The following is an 8,140-nucleotide window of genomic DNA, read 5'->3' as shown; positions in this document are numbered from 1 at the left end:
GGGCTGGGGTTCACAGCGCCACAAACTTATACAGTATCCGAGGTGGCTCTTAAGAGGAGTTTGCTAAGGACACTCTAAAGAAAGTGCAAAAACTTTGCAAGGAAAAAAAGTCAGGATGAGAGAAAGAGAGCCTACTTCAGTGACCTCTGTTAGCCTTTTAATCTATTTAACATCCTAAGCCCACACTGATGTGTAGAAATAAGTAAATGGTACTCTTCAAGCCTTAAGAGCTCTTCAGCATCAAATATTTGCACTTACCCTTAGAGTTTTTCTCAAATAGCACAAGACACATTCTCCTTGGAAGAGCTGAGCTATCTAAATATACCTACGTATTGTTATCTGCGGGAAATAGTTTGCTTCAAAGGGAGAACGTAATAACCTGAAATGTTTCATGTCTTGTTTTGCTTGGCACCGACTTGGATACATTTCAGATCTAGCTGCCCGGCCCCATTTCAGGGTCTCCCGGTTCAGATTTCACCCTCTCCCCGGACACTTTGGCGTTGGGCCGGGGGCACACTGGCTCCCCACAGGGTCCCGGAGCCGCGGTACCCCCGGAGGACAGCATCCTCTGACCGACCCCGCAGTGCCCCTGAACTGCTCCAGCAAGGGCCGCCTCTTCCTCGACAGCTCTCGCAGGCCTGAGGCGGGACAGGGGGCGTCGACGTGGCCGACAGCGCCGGCCCCGCGTACCCACGCGTGCGCCGCACAGAACCACGCGCAGCCACGCGTGTGCGCCGCCCGCGGAGGCGGTGCAGATCCCCGGGCTCCTCCCGCGGCGCACCCGTCTCTGTGGGCCCTGCAGTGACGCCGTGCCCGTGGGCCCCCAAGGCTATCCTTTCACCGTGTTCGTGGGCCCCCGGGATGGGCCCGTGGCCGTGGGCCCGGCAGCGTGCATGGGGTGTGCGTGTGCTCCGCAACCCGTCCGTCCCGCTCGGGGGAATGAACGGCAAAATCCACAGTGGCACCACGGGGCCCCAGCTCGTTTAAATGCATTTTCACACTTCCTCGGGGGTAAAGAAGAAATAATTTTTTTTTTTATTGTAAATGCTTGTTTCCACGTTCTTCGCCGCGCGCTTTTCAAGCCGCCCGCCAGGGACGCTGCTTGCGTCTCATATGAGACCGGGCAGGAAAAGTGGGAGGGCTGGTGGTAACCCGCAAGGCCACCGCGCCGGCCGCAGCCGCGGCCACCGGCTGCCCCGCGCGGAGCTTCGGCGGAGCCCGCGGAGTTTCCAGCTCCACGTGTGGCCCGGCCATGTGGGATATCCCCGCGGCTGGGGCGGACCTGCCCCGCCGCCGTCGGGGCTCCCGCCGCCTGCCTATGCTCCTCCCCGCCGCGTCCCTCGCAGCGGGGACGCCGGGCTGGTAAAAACACCTCCGACCACCTGAGAAAACGGGGGCTCTTTCTCTCTCCGTCTCTCTTTATTTTATTATTTTAACTTTAGTACATTTTATTATTTTATTTTATCATTTTATTGTGTTGAATGGGGCCATTTATTGTGTTCAGTGGAGGATTGTAAAGCAGACTGACCAAATAGATGTACACGGGATGCGCAAATTGAACATTTTTCTGAGGCAGTTAATCGTGTCTACACTACGAGAGAGAAAGAGGAGAAGAGGGGGAAAAGCAGATTTAGGTCAACAAAAACGGTAGTCTGGCTTTAATTTAAATAGTCCCAGTTTTAAGGAGGAACTCCCTGTAGCCCTGACCCAGTCGAGTGTGGGGCAGTAGTGATATGCAGAGGAAGCCCTGGCGATGGGAAATTTCCCGGCAGTACGAGAGTAGAAGCTACCGAGAGGACACACCTTGCCAGGCTCATTCGCACGGGCTTTCTCCCACTGCTGGGAGATCTCAAAGTGGGAGCTAAAGGGCTCTATCATCTGGTCCCAGTCCGCTCTCTAGGAACGTTATCTTAATTAATCCATTCACTCTTTAACATTAACTGTACACACAGAGCCCTCGACGTGGCCATGTTCCAGGAACTCATCTTTTAAGGAGACAATCTTTATTCCAATCTTTATTCCAAAAAACTTGCAACCTAAACAGATTAAAAAAAAAGAAGAAGAAAAGAAAAAAAAAAGAGAGAAAGAAGGAGAAAGAGAATCTTGTCTAACGTTGGTTGACAACTGGGCACTGAGATATGGAAAATAAATGACTTGACAAACATCACAAAAAAGCCTGTACCGGAGCTGGAAAATGAATCCCTGACCAAGAACTTCCTTTTTCCAGAATATTGGATTTTAGTATTTTAAGCTGTATGCAACGTATCTGTGAGGGAGTTAATACTCAGTCTCAGTACTTTGTTTTTACTGAAAAGAAAACTGGCCTCACAGAATTCAATGTGAATTTTTAAATTGATTTTAAAATAGGCAAAATTTCAACTTTCTGTAAAATCAAACCATCCTTTACCTCATTTTCCAACAATGAACATTTTCATAACTTTACACCTTTTCCCTAATTCATCTTCTGAAAATAATGTTTCTCTCTCAACAACGAATCTACTTTTAACTTTAAATTTTACTACAAGTTCTTATTTTTCTCTTCGCTTTGCAATTGATGATCATTATGGTACATTTTCTGATTAGGACAGTATTCTGGACAGTGTGTAGTATTCTCCATGGGAAGGATTAATTTCTATATAGTGTATATTGTATTTGTCTCTTCTTCCCTGGTAGAATAAAGCCGTTTGCTTTTGACTATAGCTTTTCCCACTTCATAATACTTCCTAACAATCTGCTTCTTTTTATGAAGCTCTTTTATTTCTTCTGTTCATAACTATTCCCCTCCCCAATCTAAGCACATAAATACATGCACCAATTTTAGCTTATTAAAAACCTCCAAAAATTTTGTTTCCTCTTTTTGTGGCTAATTTGGAAGATTCTTATTCTCTGGTGCTCTAACTTTCATCCTGTCCAGTCCATGACTCCCTTTGCTAAAAGTCTCCTATTGGTTTTACAGATCTCATGAATCAAAATAAAACCAGTTATTGAATCTGATCTGTACAAAGCATGCTTACACCAAGGCTTACCTGTTCTCTGAAGCCCTCAACTTTCTATTCTGCATTTAAACAAGAGGCATTACTCCTCGGAACAGGGATTACCCACACCAGTAGAGGATTCTGGATTGGGCTTTTCATTTGCTCTGTGCAATCATCCTGGAGGAATTAGTCTGCAAACTGTCTGCAAGCAAATCAGTAGGGGAAAAGCCCTCCCTGCTCTCTAAGTTGCCTTGGGATTGGCTTGCACAGAGGCAAACTGGCCTGGCTCCATGCTGCGAGGACATGAGCAGGGTCCACAGCACCCTGGGCTCTGCTTCCCGGGGTCCTTTGACTTCAGCTCTCAGGAAGGCTGAGCAATGGGGCTTGTGCTTCCCTGGCAGCTCTCCCCTTGGGCACACAGTGGATGACCTCAGGGGTTACCTGAGCATGAAACCGCAGCAGTAGCTTCACTAGCAGCTGGATGGAGCATAGGCTCTGCACCTACCACCACCACAGTGACAGTCCCCTCCTTGCCCTGTTTTAGTCCCACACTCACAGCCTGCATGAGGTAGACAGAGGGGTCAGGATCAGGTCTGGCTGAAGGGTGAAGCACGCCCGGGCAGCACGCGCTCTTGGGCCTGGTTCCAGCTGCTGCTCCTGGAGTATGCAGGGCTCCCTGCGCCTTCCCTGTTATAACACATCTGTGCAGGCTCAGGGTTGCAGGTGAGACATCTGGGGTGCAGAGGACATCCAGTAGCCTGATGACCTTGAATGGGACAAGTCTAGAACAGAGGCTTGATCTTGACCCATTTTCTCAGTGTTAGGCAGCTACCCCCGCCTTTTCTTTCAGTGGAAACTAAGTGCCAAAATCCCCTTGAGAATCTGGCCCCAGAGCTGCAGCAGGTGGTGCTAGGAAAACGAGGTGGTTGGTGAGAGGTGAGAAAAGCCTCTAAGCAGTTGTTGTGAAATTGCAATAGAGGGCAGGACAGCTGGGGAAGCTGTTCTGTTCACCAAAATCATCATCCTCCACAGAGCTTCACAGAGGCAAGAAGGCACTTTGTGCTTTGAACAGCTTACATGGGCACATCTTGGATTCCACTGTATAACTGTCTGTCCTGTACTGTAATATGTCAATCATGCTTTTAAGTATATCATTAAATTCTGCTAAATAACCTCTATTGGTTAAATTCTATTAAATTCTGATACATAACCTCTACTGGAATAAAATTGGCACCCAAAGTTATAAAAGATCCCTTTTAACATTTTCATAAGACATTATTTTCTTCCTCTGTGACATGCTCAGTGGCCAAGAGGTAGCAGTGCTTTGGCCAAGCACATGCTAACTGGCTGGCTGTCATATGTGCTGGCTGGCTAGCAGGCTGCTGCCCAGCCAAATATTTGGGTTTTGTTAGTGAGACAATAATTTSGGCTTTCTCTCATGCCATTAGGTTTCATGAAACTCCTACAATCATAATTGGTTTGAGATTTCTGACTGACCATTAAACTTGACTGAGAGTGGCCTGCTGTTTCAAAATTCTTTTTTGCAGATGACAAGAAGAAAATTAGATTGCGTGGGCCTTGTTCTTTAAGAAATCAGGCTAAAAAGACAGTTTTTGCTCCTGAGAGAAAGTGTTAGGAAAAAAGTGTCTGAAGAGACTTAAACTATTTCCAGAACCAGAAGATTTATCTCTGTTTCAGCAGCTAAAAAGGTATTAACACAAAAAGTTAATTTTTAAGTTGCAGTCCAAGGTTTCTTGCCACCCTTGGGCTGAATTCTGCTGGCATTCACACTCTACTGACTACACTTACTTTTAAAATGGTAAGTAAAGTAACTCTACTGACTTCGAAATAATTCAGCACCAACTCTGGCATGCCACACAAGAAATAACAGAGAGGCTTTAGCTGTGCAAGAAGTTACCACTCAAGCTGTCACCGTGTGGAGGGAGTTTACAGAAGAAAGTGTCACTTACAGGCTATAGCAATAAAAAAAAATTGCTTTTTACTTTTGACTGTACATGGGCCAAACCTCAGATCCAAAATTCAGATACAGATTTTAAACTGGATCAGTAAATGAAAGCGTTTAAAGATCCAGTTCAAAATCTGTATCTGAAATTTTCAGCTTCACCCTGACTTGACATTAAGCTTCTTTTTTTGTCCCTACAAATACAAGCTGCAAAGAGGGCTGTTTAGGGTTTGTGCAGCAAGAGACTGTAGTTTATTCTCAGGTACGACATCTCAAACCAAGAATCAGCACATGGCATACAATCAATTTCAGATATTTTATACATGAAAGGGCATATGCACATATGCATGCTTTGGGTGCTCATTATTTAATATATTAATAGTCTATAAACTTCACAGTAGATGATTCAATTTTCCTTTCTTCCTCAGTGTCTCCAAAGTCCTCCTTTCATTTTCTTCCCTTCTCTCATTCCATGTTTTGTCTCCTTTTGTCCTCATTTTCCTCTCTCCACAGTATTCATTTTCAAACTTACTTTACAGTCATTTTCTCACAGTAACATCAAGTGCTGAACATACTGTACTACCAGACATTGCATTAAGAAGCCATGAAAATATGTGGCAATTTTTCAATTCTGTTGCAGTTTCTTATATGCCATTAACAGTCAAAAGTAGACAGCAAAGCTTCTACAGATCCAAAACAATCCCAGACTAGAATACTTGATTAGGAGACAATAGCTGAGAGTGTATTTTCAGATACAATTTATTTTAGGCTTGTGATCAGAGAGTCTGGTAAAATCATTGTGCCTGTTTCTGCTGCCATTATGCATTCTTAGCCCCAAAAGGCAATAAGGACTACAGTGAGGCAGATGTTGTTTGCATCAAGTATAGCTATTGCATAGCTATTTAGATATTTATTTGAAACAGATTAAAATCAGTTTATGCAGCTACTTTCAGAAATGGTGAGACTGTAAATGTCTCTCAAAGGTTCTTTTGCACAGTAACCATCAAAGTCCAGCTTTAGTAAGATCGTTACATGGTCTGAAGGAGTGTGCATCAGACGAGAACAGAGGAAGATGAAAATTTAATTTTGGTTCTGCTGCTCTCATTCTGCAGGGCTTTGCTTCCTTGCCTTTAAAATAGGGCCAGATTAAACCAGCTTTCTCACACAACTGCTGCGGTTGCTCATGGTGTAGCCAGTGAGCGTCTGTATAGTGCATTAATCATATAAAAGGTTGTTAAAAATTCTAAATAAGCACTCACACAAAATTGTGGGGACAGGTATTTCATAACGGACTCACAGGCCAACTTGCACTATTGAAGTCACTTATGCTTGAGCTCTGGACTTCTGTGTATATTGTGCTTTTGTTTATTCACTGAAAGTATTTAAATGGCTGTGGTCCCTAAGGCAGAAGAGTTATGAATTTTGTGTGGAAATAACCACTGTAAAAAAATTTCAGAAGAAAAGTTCTTCTGTGATCTTACCCACCTGCAGACCCAGGGATATAATATTATGTAACAGCTCCCAAAATGCCACTGCTGAAGCTCCCATAAAAGATCCAGGAGTGATTTCTCATAAAGTTTTCAGCCAGGCAGTAACACTGTTAAAAAAGGAAATAGTAATTTTTACTGATGTGTAGAAATTAACAACATAGGAAAATCCAATTTGCTTTCACAGCCCTCAGTTACGCTTCCCTGCGTGCCTCTCTCCAAGCACAGCTCCACACCGAGGTTCAGCTGTCGAGCTCATGACCCAATCCTTTGCAAGAAATTAATGCTCATGAATACTCACAGACATATTTTTAAGTTTTTTTTGAACTTTGAGTGGACTTGTGTGATGATTTAGAGCCACGGCTCCCCTTGGGGTGACTGTGGGCAGGAGAAGCATGTGCTGAAGGTCGGTTTGAATTCTTAAAGATGCAGTATCAGGGCAGAGTCTGCACGTGCCTCTTGTCCTGTAGAAACAGGCAGCAAATCTCCTAGCTGGCTTTTCAGAGATGAAGCTGGCACAGGTATCACACAAATCCTAAATGCACAGGCTAAGTTAAAAGGGAGGACAGAAAGACAGGAGGCTAGAAGAACACATAACAACTAGTAGTGAATAAACAACTGCTGACCCTCCCTATCTCTGCCCTCCTTTTCATGCTGATCTCAGAGTAAGGATGTACATCAGCTGTTTTCTTTAGGAGTTTAGTCAGCTCCACACATACAGCTTTAAACTCAGCTGAATCATCTTATAACTTACTTGCTGATTTGTTGTGAGCTGGCATCCTTCCTAAATTAAAATGCTTGGAATTAATATCTCTTGCCATCTTGTCTGTAATAATCTCTCAGCTCTTTGCAATACAATTATTACCCAGTTTAAACACTTATTGGTCATTTTTCTGCTGGAGGCAGAATGTTTTTCTTATTGGGATACCACAGCTAAGTGAAAGCTTTCGCTGAAATTCCCAAAGTTATGAGAATCAGGATTGGGAATATTCCTTCCTGCCTGAAGTCTTGCGCATTGGATGAATATGAAAACAGTTCCAAGATTTTCCTCCCCATATTGCACTGTTTAAACACACTGACAGGAAGGAAGAACAGTGGATGATTAGTTTTAAAACAAAACATTCCTGCCAGCCCTCTGCTGCTAAATGGAAGTTGTGGTGACTGAGGCATTTATTGAGAATATTTCAAAGTGAGATATATCTATCTCATGACAACACTCTATTACCATGACATTTTGTGGTATACCTTTAATAATAAGTAACCTTTATATAATAGTTTTCATATGATGGAATTTGTTACAACAATGAAACAAAGCTACTTTACTATTTCTGGAGCAGACACATTCCCATCTTTTTTTCAATATGCATTCCCCCCTGTTCCTCATCCAGTCAGAAAAAACAGCCATCAATTAACAATACAGTTAAACTTCCAGTTCACATAATCATCTGTATCAAGTCCAGSACCAAGCAGATTTACAGAATTTAAAGTAATGATTAATAGTTGTGTAATGATAACATTTTTAGCTTTAGAAGGCCGGCTCTCAGGAATTCTGATAAATGTTCTATTACATTGATTTAGGGGGCATTTAAGGTTCAAGAATCTGTACAGGATTGCTTGATCCGTATTTAATTTGGTAAATATTTTAAATTTATTTAAAGCAGCAGTTGTTTTGTTTTATGTATTTAATCAAAGGAGTGTTTTGTAAAGCTGTTCTG

Source organism: Apteryx rowi, unplaced genomic scaffold, assembly GCF_003343035.1.
Source record: "Apteryx rowi isolate R43461 unplaced genomic scaffold, aptRow1 scaffold_88, whole genome shotgun sequence".
NCBI lineage: Eukaryota > Metazoa > Chordata > Aves > Apterygiformes > Apterygidae > Apteryx > Apteryx rowi.
The sequence above is the reverse complement of the archived record's forward strand: the minus strand, read 5'-3'. Positions refer to the sequence as shown.